This window comes from Sceloporus occidentalis, unplaced genomic scaffold, assembly GCF_023333645.1.
Source record: "Sceloporus occidentalis isolate IW3139 unplaced genomic scaffold, rSceOcc1.0.p SCAF_1, whole genome shotgun sequence".
In the NCBI taxonomy this organism is placed as follows: domain Eukaryota; kingdom Metazoa; phylum Chordata; class Lepidosauria; order Squamata; family Phrynosomatidae; genus Sceloporus; species Sceloporus occidentalis.
In genome coordinates this window covers 262,015,257-262,029,077 of record NW_028316981.1, presented here as the reverse complement: position 1 = coordinate 262,029,077, position 13,821 = coordinate 262,015,257, and the positions used below count along the sequence as shown (strand labels likewise).

The window sequence follows — 13,821 nt, the reverse complement described above, 5'->3', positions numbered from 1 at the left end:
ACTTGTGTGCATGTTTCTTAAAACATACATTTTTAAAATCTCTGTCATAGGAACTGCAAACAAAGAACTGCTACCACACCAAAAATAATTACACAGTAGGTGGGAAATACAGTCTGCGTCTGGTCTCTCACACAGAATCTAATAATGACCACCAGAACCAGAACTTATTTTCTTAACAAATACAGAGATGTGGCATGATGATTTCTGCAGAGCAAAATTTACTTACTTACTAACTTACTTACTTTTCGCCCAAGGTAACACTACAAAATGGTATCATGATACATTCATTTCAATAGCATTGGTATTTCACAGCACTTGGGGAAGAGAGACAGAACCACGGATATTATCAGAGAGCTGTAGGGAGGTAGAGGCTGCTGTTTGCTGGTGCTGCCTCAGACTTCTGCTTTGCCATTAGGAATATCTTCTTATTATAAGACTGAGACTACATCTACACTGTAGAATTAATGCCATTTGACACCCCTTTAACTGTCATGGCTCCATCCTACACAATCCTGGGATTTGTGGTTTTCTGATGCACCAATACTCAATGGCAGAGAAGGCCAAAAACCTTGCTAAATTACAAATCCCAGGACTCCACAGAATGGAGCTACAGCACTTAAAGTGGTTCAAATTGCATTATTTCTACAATGTAGATCCACCCTGAGGTATCTCACTCAGCAGATACTGCCAACCGTCCAACTCAGCTGTCTTTCCTATTTGGCCATAAAAGCAGGGCACCATTGGGGAAGGATCGTCACCTGTGGGGACGCTGCTGAAGAGGGTGACACCAAAGGGTATGTCTTGTTTGAGGGAGCCACTTTAGAGGTACATGAGATTGTCTAGTCCTGTCTGACTGTAGAGATGGTGCTCTACACTGCCAAGGGAGCCAGCATTGTCAAAGACAACTCTGTGATCATGTGACCAGCATGAGTAAACCCCAAGGTGCCCAGAATGCTGTTAGCTTCCCACTGAAGTAGTACTACAGTGCGCCCGTGTCATACGTGGGCGCGCCTTAAGCGGCTTGAGCATACGCGCTCAAGCTGCGGGGCGCTCGCAGGGCAGAAGGGGCGGCACGTTCCATTCAATTGAATGGGCGCGCGCACCCCACGCGCCGCCGCGCCGCCGCACCGCCATACACGAGCCCCATTGTTTACAATGGGGCTTGAGCATAGGCGGAATTTGCCTTACGCGGAGGGATCCGGAACAGATCCCCGCGTAAGGCGAGGGCCCACTGTACTTGTATTTTTACATACATTCAAACTGCTAGGTTGGCAGAAGCTGAGACTAGTGATGAGAGGTCACTCAATCACATGGTGCTTAGGTCTCAAACTGCCTATCTGGCAACCCTGCAATCATAAAAGTTGGCATCTTAACCACTAAGCCACCACATCCCATTTACTAGGAGCATACAATTCTTTTAATATAACAGCTCCACTGGCTGCTGGTCTTTTTCCCAGTACAATTAAAAGTGCTGGTTATGACTTGTAACCCTCTGACTTAGGTTCAGGTCATATGACAGACCATGGCCAGATTTCTGTTGATTACTCCCAAGCAGAAGTGACCCATTCAATCAATTGTTGAAGGTTGAATCCAAGTGTAGATAAAGCCCAATGATGCATTGGGTGTTAGTCCTGACTCTAGTCAGGACTAACATCAGAATTTAGGCCTCATCTATTCATATGAACCCACACAGACCCTGAGCTTCTTAGGAGAGGCCCTTTTTTCAGTTCTACCATCTTCATAGGCATGTTATGCAAGGGTACATAATAGGACCTTCTCAGACTGCCACATGCTCTTCAGTTTCGTTCCTGGAAAAGCTAGAATGGCTCTACTTTGTTCTCCTTCTGTTGGCAGGCTAAAGTTTTTCAGGAAAAGGCTTTTAAAAAGCAGATGCTGTATTGTTTTATTTATTTATTTATTTTAAAATATTGCTTTTAAAATGTAAGAATAGAAAATTTTAAAATTGTTTTAGTGTTGTTAAAGATTTAATTCCTTTTTTTTAATGTTGGCCTTTTGTATTTTTAAATTACAACCTCGGTATCTATGGACTTACCTTCCATGGATTCAAGTATCTGTGGACGGCAAGCTTGCATTGTCTCCAATTGCAGAGTGTCTTTGTGGCCATGCCATCATTAGGCACAGGCCATGTTGTGCTCAGTGATGGTGCATGCACACAGCCATACTGCCATTAGGGACAACAGAGACTTACCTGAATTTCCATTGTCACTAAGGATGGAATGGCCACATGCACACACTACTACTGGGTACAATGAAGGCTATTCCAAATGGGAGCACAAGCTGTGTGCATGCACCACCACTGGGGACAATGAGACTTGAATATCTGTAGATTTTGGTATCTATGAGGGAGTCCAGAATGGATCTCTTATGGATACCAAGGTCCCACTGAACTTGTTTTAATTTGTAAGCTGCACCAAGTCCCAGTTTTGGGAGAGAGGCAGAGTATAAATAACAATGATAATTATGGTGGTGATGAGGATGATTGTTAATATTTGCCTAGTGTTGTAATCACTGCTTTTTCACCTAAAACAACTGTTGACCTTTGAAACTATAACACCTGATCATATCTCAATAAGCTCAAAGCTGTTATTAATGACACATTTCTGGTATGGCCATATTTCTCCAATTCTTGTTTCCTCTTACAGCTTCCACACTGAAATACAATGCAAATTATGACCAAAGGGATCATTCATGCTTGCTCCAGCCAACATTGAGTCACCACAGTTCCAAATGCATCAACAATACATTCCGAGCGCAATACAAGGTGTTGGTTACTACCTATAAAGCCCTACATGGCTTAGGCCCAAGTTACTTGAGGGACCACATCTCCCCATATGATCCGCCCTGCACACTCAGAACATCTGGGAAGAACTTATTGGTAATTCCACCTTCCAAATATGTTGCCACATTCCAGATGGCCTTTTCAGTGGTGGCCCCGCAGATGTGGAATGATCTACCCGAGGAGCTCCGCCTGACAATCCCCCTAGAAACATTCAAAAAGAGGCTTAAAACTTTTCTTTTTTGTCAAGCCTTCCCCCCCCCCCCCGAAGAATGAAGCTGCCTACTCTGTTGCCATCGATTCCCTATGCTTACCTCTGAATGTGAATGATTGTGTTTAAAATGTTTGTGATTGCACGGTTTTATTATGGGATTTTATCTATTTTATGCAATGTTTTTTATGGTTTTTTAATTTTTTGTACACCGCTTTGATCTGTGGAAAAGCAGTATATAAATAAAATTTATTATTATTATTATTAACCACTCACCTCTCTCCAGGTATCTATGTGTTTTTGTTTTGTTTTTTGTTTGTTTTTTGTTTGTTTTTTTTTGGGGGGGGGGTTGTAATCTGTGCTGATTTCAGCCATTTGATATGTGACAGCCCTATGGTTCAAAGTGAGATAAGGGACGGATTTTCAAAGGAAGATATAAAGACTCCTAAGAACCTTTTATTATGTTAATGAGATATGTGCATATGGAAGTTCCAGAGCTCTGATACAGTGTTTTCTTCTCTATGAACCGATTGGTGGATTTTATAGAAGAGGTTCCAAAGATATTTTTTGTAATGTAGATATGATCCTGTCTGCCCATACAGACAGGCCAAAATAAAGCTGCTTCGGGTCTTTTTGGAGGTATGCTGTTTAAATGACACACGCATCGTAAGAGGCCAGAAGCTGCCCCTTAGGACTAGAGCGTGAATTTGGTGTGGCTTCCGGCCTCTTAGGACGCATGTATCATTTAAATAGCATTCCTCCAAAGTGACCCAAAGCAGCTTTATTTTGGCCTGTCTGTATGGGTCCACCATTGAGCCTAACAATTGCAGTTTCCTGGCATATTTTTCTGTGCACAACAGATAATAATGTATTGCTCCTGGAAGCTAATCGGCAGCCAGTGAAGAGATTTTAGGACAGGTGTTATATGGTCAAATGTGGATAAACCAGTGACCACTCTGGCTGTCGCATTTTGAACCAGCTGAAGCTTCCAAACTTGGTACAAGGGTAGCCCCATGTAGAGCGTGTTACAGAAATCAAGATGAGAGATTACCTGTGGGTGTACCACTGCTTCCAGGTCCTTTTGGTCCAGGTAGGGTCGCAGTTGGCGTATCAACCAAAGTTGGTACAAAGCACTCCTAGCCGTCACATCCAGTTGTAGCAACGAGTCCATGAGTACTCCCAAACTGTGAACTTCATCCTTTAGGGGAAGTGTGACCCCATCCAGGAGTGGTTGACAAATCTCCATCCCTGGACTTGAGATACCTATCGCAAGTACCTCCATTTTCTCTGGATTCAGCTTGAGTTTGTTTTCCCTCATCCAGCCCATTACAGGCAAGCATCCAGAGGAGAGATGTCATCCTTAGTCACTGCAGCAGTCAGAGACATAGAGAACCATATTTGGGTGTCATTAGCATACTGATAACACCGTGCCCATGTCTCCAGATGATCTTGCTCAATGGCTTCATGTAAATGTTAAACAGCAAGGGGGACAGAATGGTGCCCTGAGTGACGCCAGATGTCAGTTCTCTTTTAGAAGAGAAGCTGTGCCCCAGCATCACCATCTGGAATCTGCCTGAGAGGTAGGAATGGAGCCACTGGAGTGAAGCCTTGAATACCTAACTCCTTCAGGCATTCCAGAAGGATACCATGGTCGATGGTATCGAAAGCCGCTGAGATGTCCAAGAGCATCAACAGGGTCACACTTCCCTTGTCGATGCCAAGACGGAGATCATCAACTAAGGTGACCAAAGCAGTTTGAATTCCGTATCCCACCCTGAAGCCAGTTTGAAATGGGTCCAGATAATCGGCTTCCTCCAAGACAACTTGGAGTTATAAAGCAACTGCCCTCTCGATCTTTTAGACCCTCGTAAGTACATTAAACTGTTTCTACCTTGACCTATATATCAGGACCCTCTTTCACAGGACCCTCTGAACACAGATCATCAACCATGTAAGAAAACCCACCAGAGGCTCATGAAACCTGTTTTTTCCCTGTCTACCAAAAGGAGGATGTCAGCTACCTGGTAGGTAGCATTTTATGGCTTTGTGCACAGGGTGGTGGCTTATAGTAACTTGGTAAGTCCCACGTTATGCAGGCATGAGATACAAATAAGCATACAGATCTTGGAAAGATATTTTTGGTCTAAAAGAATCCTCCAGCTAGCATGACCGCTGTTAATTCTGGAAGCTCTCCTCAAACATTGTACAATAATGCTTCACCACTATTGTGATGTTACCCAGGGGTACAGAGTTCAAAACCCAGGATGATTATGGCCCGGAACAGACAATTCAAATGCACCGTGCTAGCGCCAATTTAGGGTTAGGGACCATGCAGCAACTGCATGGTCCCTAACCCTAGTATGTGCTGGTGGCGAAATAATGGCTGTGTTCCGTGTACATAAGTGCCGCCATTTTGATGTAACGGACGCATAGCGTCTGCACGTCGCAGCATGTCCGTTACGTCATGAGTGCACCACTGGAGTGCAGTGCCTCCAATACCTAACTCCTTAAGTGCCATTGGCGTACCCAGTTTTTCCGGGTTCTTTTTACTCCAGAGTGATGGTGTGTGGTTTGGGGGCTGTGCCGTCCCTCCAGAGTAAAAACAGGCACCTGCAGACTGCTGTTTCTCGGCGGTCTGTACTCCCCCCATGAAACCCTAAGTTACATGCTCAAGTCATGGTCAGGTCAGCCTCAGGTGAAGCCAATGGCAAATCTCCTCATAGCAAATCTTGCCAAGAAAAACCCATGATAGTTTCACCTTAGGGTTACCATAAATTGGAAACGACTTGAAGGCATACAACAACAATGTAAATCCTAAACAATGACAGTTAACTCTTGGAAATACAGGATAGTTCATAGAGATGCTTTCAGCATCCTGGGCCCCAACCAGTTCCGTCCGCCTATCAAAATGGCAAGACATTACAACAAGTGAAGTAAAGTGGAAAACATTCCAATTTAATGATGTTGCCACATCCACCTTTACCGAATGTATTTGTGATAGAAGAAGTTAGCAAAAACTATCTGTCAAAGAAAGAAATAACACAGTTTCAATGAATAAATGTAAAAATAGGAAAGTGTACTCCTTTCAGAACAGATGGTGTTTGTACAAGTTATCATATCTCATCCTCCAGCTGAAGGAAAGTATTTGGAAGACTGATTATGTACTGAAAATGTTGGGGTTATAGCACAGTTACTTACATTTTCTATGCTGAAACCTCCCCCTAACAACTTAGAAAATCAATAAAATCCCGAGATCCCCATGATTTTCAAAACATTACCTTAGCTTTTTGTTTTACTTTTACTTGCAGCCTAGAAGTGAACTATTGGCATCAAGATAAATGTTAGTAATGAAAGCAGGTTTGTGCATTTATAAAGAATATAGCAGCAGATGTATTGCTAAACATGTTTTAGGATTGTGGCATGGGACAGTCAATCCTCTTCATGCCAATTGGCTACAGCTGTTCATTTTTTCTTTTCTTTTCCTTTTCCTTGGCTTCAGGAGTTGGGTTGATAGACATTTGTCCCTGTAGGCCTCTGTACATCTGGATAACGAAAACAAAAAATAATAGTTTTGCTGATCTGATCATTTCTGCTTCTTGCCACATATTTGTAAATTTGCTGATCTCACTGATTTGTTGAATTGCCTATGACCAGATTTGTTAGTTTGTTTTTGCTAATTATCTAACATACAGCTGGACCTAACAATAAACTATTTTTTTCCAAATGAATAGTTATATTTATCTGTGGAGAGAATGTTCTTGTTCAGTTTATATCAGCTTAAAAATTAGCAGAAGTAAAACTTCCATTACTATATAGACTTCACTTGAAATCCCTCCAGAATCTATCTTTTCAAAACATTTAACCACAAGGGTGTTACTATGTGGAATACATGGGAGTCAATATAGTCTGTTTACATAGTCAAAGGAGGAGTTACCATCTTTTAAAAATGATTATATTGTGGTGACTTGGGGATCCTGTGTTTTTCATCTCTGATAAACTACAAAATTTTCATTCCAAGGTAAAACACCATTCAGTCAGTTCTAAAGCTTTATCTAATTCTCTAAGGTCTTGATTCTTTGGGTATGGATTCTTTTTTAAAAGGCATTGGACTTGAAGTCTGTTACAGTCTATCTTAGAATTGGTTTGACTTTTCAGAGCTGTTGTATAATAGCAAATTAAAACCTGTATTATTCAAGTCTGTGTTTTAAATGCATATTTAACTAAATTGTATATGCAGTCCTTTCATTGTCAGCTGACTGATAGTTGTGGGTTTAATGTTAATTCAAAAATTTATGGAACTGAATATCCAGCACATTTTACTGTCCTTGTATGTTAGTCAAACCATCTTTGGTGTAATAAGTAAGTGCTTAAAGAAAAGTCAAAGAAAGTAAAATTTATTATTTATTTCTTTATTCAAAGCATTTATTTATTGTCTCTAGACCCACCAATGCCTTCAAAGTGAGGCACAATCAGTTAAAAACATGTTAAATCATTAAATAAATAAAAAACAATTAAAAGCATGCCAATCTCTCTCTTTTAAAAAGTTGTAAAACCAGACAAGTAATATTAAAACATTCAGAGGAGACACCCCTAATTTAAAGAGCCAAAGCCCATTTCTTGGATTGTTTTTGTTTTTATTACAAAAATCAGTATGTTCACCCAGTTCCGACAGTCTCAACAAAAGTAGCATTTTATACCAGGTATTTATATGTTGATGTGGCCTGGAGGCTATTTCTGAGAAAAAAAGGCTACAATCCAAATGCTCTCAGCATAGCATAAATATTTGCATGCAGAGATACACTATCCCAGCATTATATAACCCCCATGTAGAATAGCAACACTGTACAACAAATATCAATGACTGGGCACCATTGTGCAATGTGAAATGTATAACCCCAACTACAATGTGCAACCAAAATGTACAATGAGCACCAGCAATGTTACTGCATGCTCCACTGTGCTTCAGCCACTGTCAGCAGAATACATCTGTTTCACTATTGTGAATCATTCACTCCATATTTCACAGGGCAACTTACACTTGCGCATTTCACTAACAAGATGCCAGCCAAAGTGTTCACAAATTAATGAGACTGTTTTAAAATGTGAATGGAGAAAATATGCATAATGGGGGGGCAGAAAGGAGGATTATTTAGTCAATGGGGAAAAGTCATACATATTATTACATACACTGCAGAATTTAAAGGTGCAAAGCAGGAAAAATTGTATGAATTACAGTGCATTGGAAAAGTTTTCAATTAGCAATAATCGCACCTCAGATTAGCTTCATTGGCTAAAATACTGCCAATCTTTGAAGACAGCATAAATTCCTGGAACTTGCCTGACGCAAAACAAGAATGGGAAGACAATGCAGGAGAGATTCAGAGAAACTCAGGGAGACCAAGAGTTTTTCACATCCCTAAATTTCTTGTAAGTGCAGCAGCCTGAGCTAGTACATAGATTGATAACACTGGGATCACACTGGGATCAGCTGGTGAGGAAAATAGCAGATTATATATAGCATGACACCTCTTCCCCAATCTGAGCTCATCAGTGTTGTTGTGTGCCTTCAAGTCATTTCTGATTTATGGCAACCCTAAAGTGACGCTGAGAGACTATGACTTGCCTGAGGTCACCCAGTGGTTTTACATGGCCAAGCTGGGAGCTGAACCATGGTCTCCCGAGTCATAATCCAATGCTCCAACCACTACATCATGCTGGCTTCTGACCTGTGGTATTGCCAATTTTTTATACCAGGGTTACATACAGCCAGTTAGATAGTTAGATTAGATTGGAAATGTCAGATGCAGTGCCTCCTTGCCCACATGCCCCTTGCTGGACTGGGGAACATATTTTTAAGCTCCCAGTTTATTCATGTCCATATGCTTTCACCTTACCAAGAAGCCAGAAATGTGAACAAGCTGAGACATAGCTATCAGGAGCTGCCTCATACACAGTTGGGGACCCATCTACCTCCTCATGCTAGCACATAAAATCCAATCAAGTAATGTTTTACACCTGCAGGGTGGTTTTGGAACATTTCCCATAAATGCTTCCTATCAACTTGTAAAAATGTGCCTCAGACTGTATTCTAAACTCTGAATAGCTTGCATGTCTGAGCTCATCCTATGAAAGATTTTCATATATGCATGCATACAAATCAAGCCAACCTTTTCTGAATATAGCTATGTGCTTTTGCAAAAAACAAACAAAAAAAAAACCAACCCTCTATTAATACATTGTCAGTTGACAAACTATAATATACAGTACCTTATTCAAATTAATTAAAATCAGTCATGATAAAAATCTACCTTGATCAAGCTTCTTAGTCACCATGATCAATTCAGTAAATTCTTTAACAGTTTTTTTTTCTTTTTTTGTAGAAATATGCTCATCTCATCTCAGCAGTCTTGGCAAACTGTGGTACTTTAAAATAATATAAAAAGAAGTTATCTATGAAACATTTTCTCATAATATCTTGCAGGGTTTTACTCAGGCTGCATCTGCACGTCAGACATAATGCAGTTTAACACCATTTTAACTGCCATCGCTCAATATTATGGAATTCTGGGAACTGTAGTTTTGAGAGACATTTGGCTTTCTCTGTCAGAGAGCTCTGACACCACAACAAACTACAATCCTCAGAATTCCATAGCTCTGAGCCATGGCAGTTAAAGTGGTGTCAAACTGGATTATTTCTGCAGTGTGGATGCAGCCTCAGTAATAATACATCATCTCCAAGATGCATTATTGGAGTATAATTGACAGAACAATAGAATTATCTCTTCCTCTTTACAGTTGCCTTCAAAGATAGTTTTTAATGCATGTTGTGAAATAAAAATATACTTTCCTTCAATATACACAGAGGATATTAGCTGCTCAAGAAAAGCTAATGTCTGAATTTAATGTGTCTGATCTTTTTAAATCTTGTTTTTAGCAAAGCACCAAGAGAAGCACACATTTTTGATAATCTCAAAATCATGGTATTCTGAATTCTCTAGAGCAAGATTGTCATGTATAAATGGGCAGATTCTTGCAACAGTGATGTGAGCAAGGGTTCACTCAGAGGTATAGAGTTAGCATGTTACAGTGAGATGGACAAGTGTGCCGATTGTTATGAAGGATCGAATTAGGGGAATTTAATTAGCTCAAATATTACGAGAGGCATGTCCTAACAACGCACGCAGCGGGGTCGGGTCCCTATGTGTATAGCAGAGGTCATCTAGTCAACCCCCAGAGAGAAAGAGACTCAAAATGCCAATGAGTTGCAATAAAAGTATAAAACATTTATTAAAGCCACACAACAAAAGGAATCACACACCCACACACACATTCAATGCTTAAAGCAAGGGAGGGGTGAGTTCGGGAGTAAAGGAGAAAGAATAGAGGCACCGTTGGGATAATTACCTTAGGAGTCTTCTCCAAAGCGACGGATGTGAGGGATAGTGAATGGTGAAACACGGCCATGGGAATGAGGAAAGCAAGCGGCGACCACGGTGGTTAGGAGAAGAGTTCCAGAGGGCAAAGCTAACCAGAGGCCTGAGAGACAGTGAGCTTTGGCTTAGCTTGAGTGATTTCAGTGGAGCCCAAGGCTCAAGGATCACAAGCCTGGAGCAGGCTGCTTGACAAGCAAGGTATCAGGTTTGGAACTCAAACCTCAACAAGCCCAAGGAGGGCTGGAATCGGGGTCCTTTTATACCCCTGAACATAACCTCAGGCTATGGCAGCCTGGCGAACAAAGGCTTGATGACTTTATCTTTGTTTAAGCTGAAACTTACACAATGGATACACAAAGAGGAGGTCTGGCACTTTTCAGGGGGAGACAAATATCTAGATGGCAGAGCTGTTAAGTTAATCACTTGCTCATTGAGAAGGAGGCTACCTCTATTGTCCTCTCTTCTTTGGGCAGCCGGCAAAACTAGTATGGCAACTCCCAAAACTGCTTGCTGAAAGGTTGAAATTCTACCTTTTCCTGGGACCAAGCCTAGCAAGACTGTTGGCTACGTGGTCAGCTCGCTTTTAGGGTAATGGCGGCTAGCAATGGGGTCAGTCAGGGGTCATAGATTTAGATTGCATGGCACCCAAAATTTATATCAAACCAAACTTGATAACATGATCACACTAAATTATTTAGGATCGATTGAAAATTGAAAAGACTGAAAATTGAAAACAGTCCTGAGAGGATATCTGCAATTTAGGAGAATTAGTAATAAAATAACCTATGACAAATGGATAAAAATGTCACTTGTGTACAGCTGTGAAAGAAAAACAAATGCCATCTTATAAATTAAAAAGGAGTTTGAAATAAAACTGCTAATTTCATAGTCTTCTTATGACAGTAGTGAGGCCTTCTGCAGTCCCTGGATTATACCTCAAGCCCTGGAACCCCCTACCAGTTCCCCAAAGAATCTTTCACTCTTATTTTTTTTAAAGTGTGGTTTTTGAGGCTAAAATTGCCCAAAAATAGCACCCCAAAGTGTGCATACAAGGAATCATCCTCCCCAACCCCTCATCTCCCTGTAGAACCTCCCAACACCTCCGAAATGCCTTCCTTTGCTTTTGTTTTTCCTTCAATATGGTGACAAAAAGTAATATAATATTGCATCTCATAAGAACTGGAAAGAAAAGAAGGTATTCTGATGCACTCAGGGAATGAAGGTGTGTGTGTGTGCGCGCGCGCACATGTATAAAGGGGTGAGTGGAAAATTGGCCTCTGGTATCCACTCAGCTGCCTAATGGTGTATCCTTATACAAATCTTATGGTGTGGCCAAATTTAAACTATATACAATTGTGATCATCATACATCTATATAGAAGGTATTATAGAGTTGGATAACAGGCAAATAGGGTGCTAACAACATGATAAGGGAAAGTTTATAATGTCTGGGAAGCCCCCACTATACAGCTCTCTGGAATGGAGCTGAAAACACAGGCTACAGATTTGCTGAAAGTAAAAGTGGGGGAAGCAGTCTGGAGAGTGTGTTATATATAAAGGAAAGTGTAGCACTGAATCATGACACCTAAATACAATACAGATTTGTAGCTGTGTAAGGAAATGGCTTAGTGATATCCCGTTGGGAATGTATGATTTCTCGGAACAGCTTATTATTGTGCAGTTTATAATGGCAGCATTGTGCAATGGTCAAATTCCCAAGAGGGGAATACTGTTTTAGCTTTGTCCTCAGAACCACTGCACCAGGAGAGCAAGTAGTAGTATGTGATGGGCAATAAAATAGCACTTTACAGAACAAGCTGCTCTTGCACAATGATAGCAGAAGGACTGGGGGGTTAACAGCTCCCATCAAAACCACTGGAAAGTGGTAATCCAGAAAGGAAGCCAGTGGAAAGTTATGATTCCTGTACCAGGCTGGGAAAAATGTCTCTACCTTTTGCAGTGCCCCACTGTGCAGTGGAAGCTCCATTCTGCAAGGGGACATCTGACCTGGTCCCCTACTGCATGTCATTGCAGTTCTCTAATATTGTTACATATTGTGTCTATGATATAGCTCCGTCATTGTAAAGGTACACACTACAACCCCTGTTGCAAACTCACAGCCATCTGTTGTTTCTGCAGAGCTACATGGAATAATCACAGCTGCTACAAGGTATTCAATTAAGACCTGTTTCCCACTAGACTCCTCCCCCCCACCTAAAAAAAATATGTTCTAGGGCTCAAAGCTCCCTTCCCCATTGTCCATTGTCTCTTTCATTGTTACACACAAAGGCTTTCCCCCTCTTTGACCTCCAGAGGGAAAGAAGCTAACGTTTACGGATCAGAGGCGCGGTACAGACCTCCCAAAAAGGGAGGCCTGCCAGTGCCTTCTCCACTCCCCCCCCCCCCCCGCAGGGAAGCCGCAGCTGCCAAACCGCATGGAAACTGCACACAAAAAGCGGGTTCTTTTTGCACCAGTGGTGCACACATGACATCACAAACGCGATGCAACATGTGGACACTATGTGACTGTCATGTAACAATGGCGGCACCCATCCATACGGGCCTCTGCCATTGTTATGGTGCTGCGCCATACTAAGGTTAGGGACCGCACGGTTGCCACGCGGCCCCTTAACCCTAGTCCACTACCAGCACAGCACATTTGGCACATCTGTACCACGCCATAGTATAAAGACAAAGTTACTCTGTTCTGATAAGATTTTGTATAAAAAAACCTTTTAAAATACACATCGGCCTAATATTTTCTTTGTACACACCATACATTTCATTTTTAAAGCTGTTCTGTTTCTCAGCTTCAGAATGGCATTTCTCTATAGATTATACAACCATAACACAGAGCACAAATTAACTTTTCTCCAAAGATGATAAAATTCTCTGTGCAAGGAGCTGGCAACCCCTAAGAAAAAGATTTTGGAATTCCTCTTATCTCTTTTTCTTTACCCACCCTTGCTTTTGTGTGATTTGGACAATACCAAGGGGTCATTCCCACTGGCGGAACAACCTGCATTGCAATTTGGCTCTGCCCCACTATGGCAATCGATTCCAAAAGGACCCTAGTTCCTCTATGAAAGGGATTTTTATGATCCCTATGAACTCCCTTTTTTTGGTGGTCTGCTTGTCATTCCCACTAGCTGCCCTGCATATCAAAGGTACATCAATCATTATGACGTAGGCAGCTGGACTGACAAGCCTGTGGAGGGGGGGAGGTTAATGGAGGGCAGGTCCTGGAGAAGGAGGACCCATGGAAGGGTCCCTTGCCATCCCTGCCTCCATTCCTCCATGGGTACCTGGTGGCTTTCCTCCCCTCCACCCTTACCGCCTTCAGGCAAGTCGGCAAGCTCCTCCTTGCCTCTCTCTCCTCTC

The 13,821-nt window shown here is 41.7% G+C and overlaps 1 pseudogene; it reads right to left on the bottom strand.

The window, feature by feature from the left end:
- Window positions 1–8,204: 8,204 nt before the first annotated feature.
- Window positions 8,205–8,324, bottom strand: LOC149323814 (U4 spliceosomal RNA; annotated as a pseudogene).
- Between the last annotated feature and the right edge of the window lie 5,497 nt (window positions 8,325–13,821).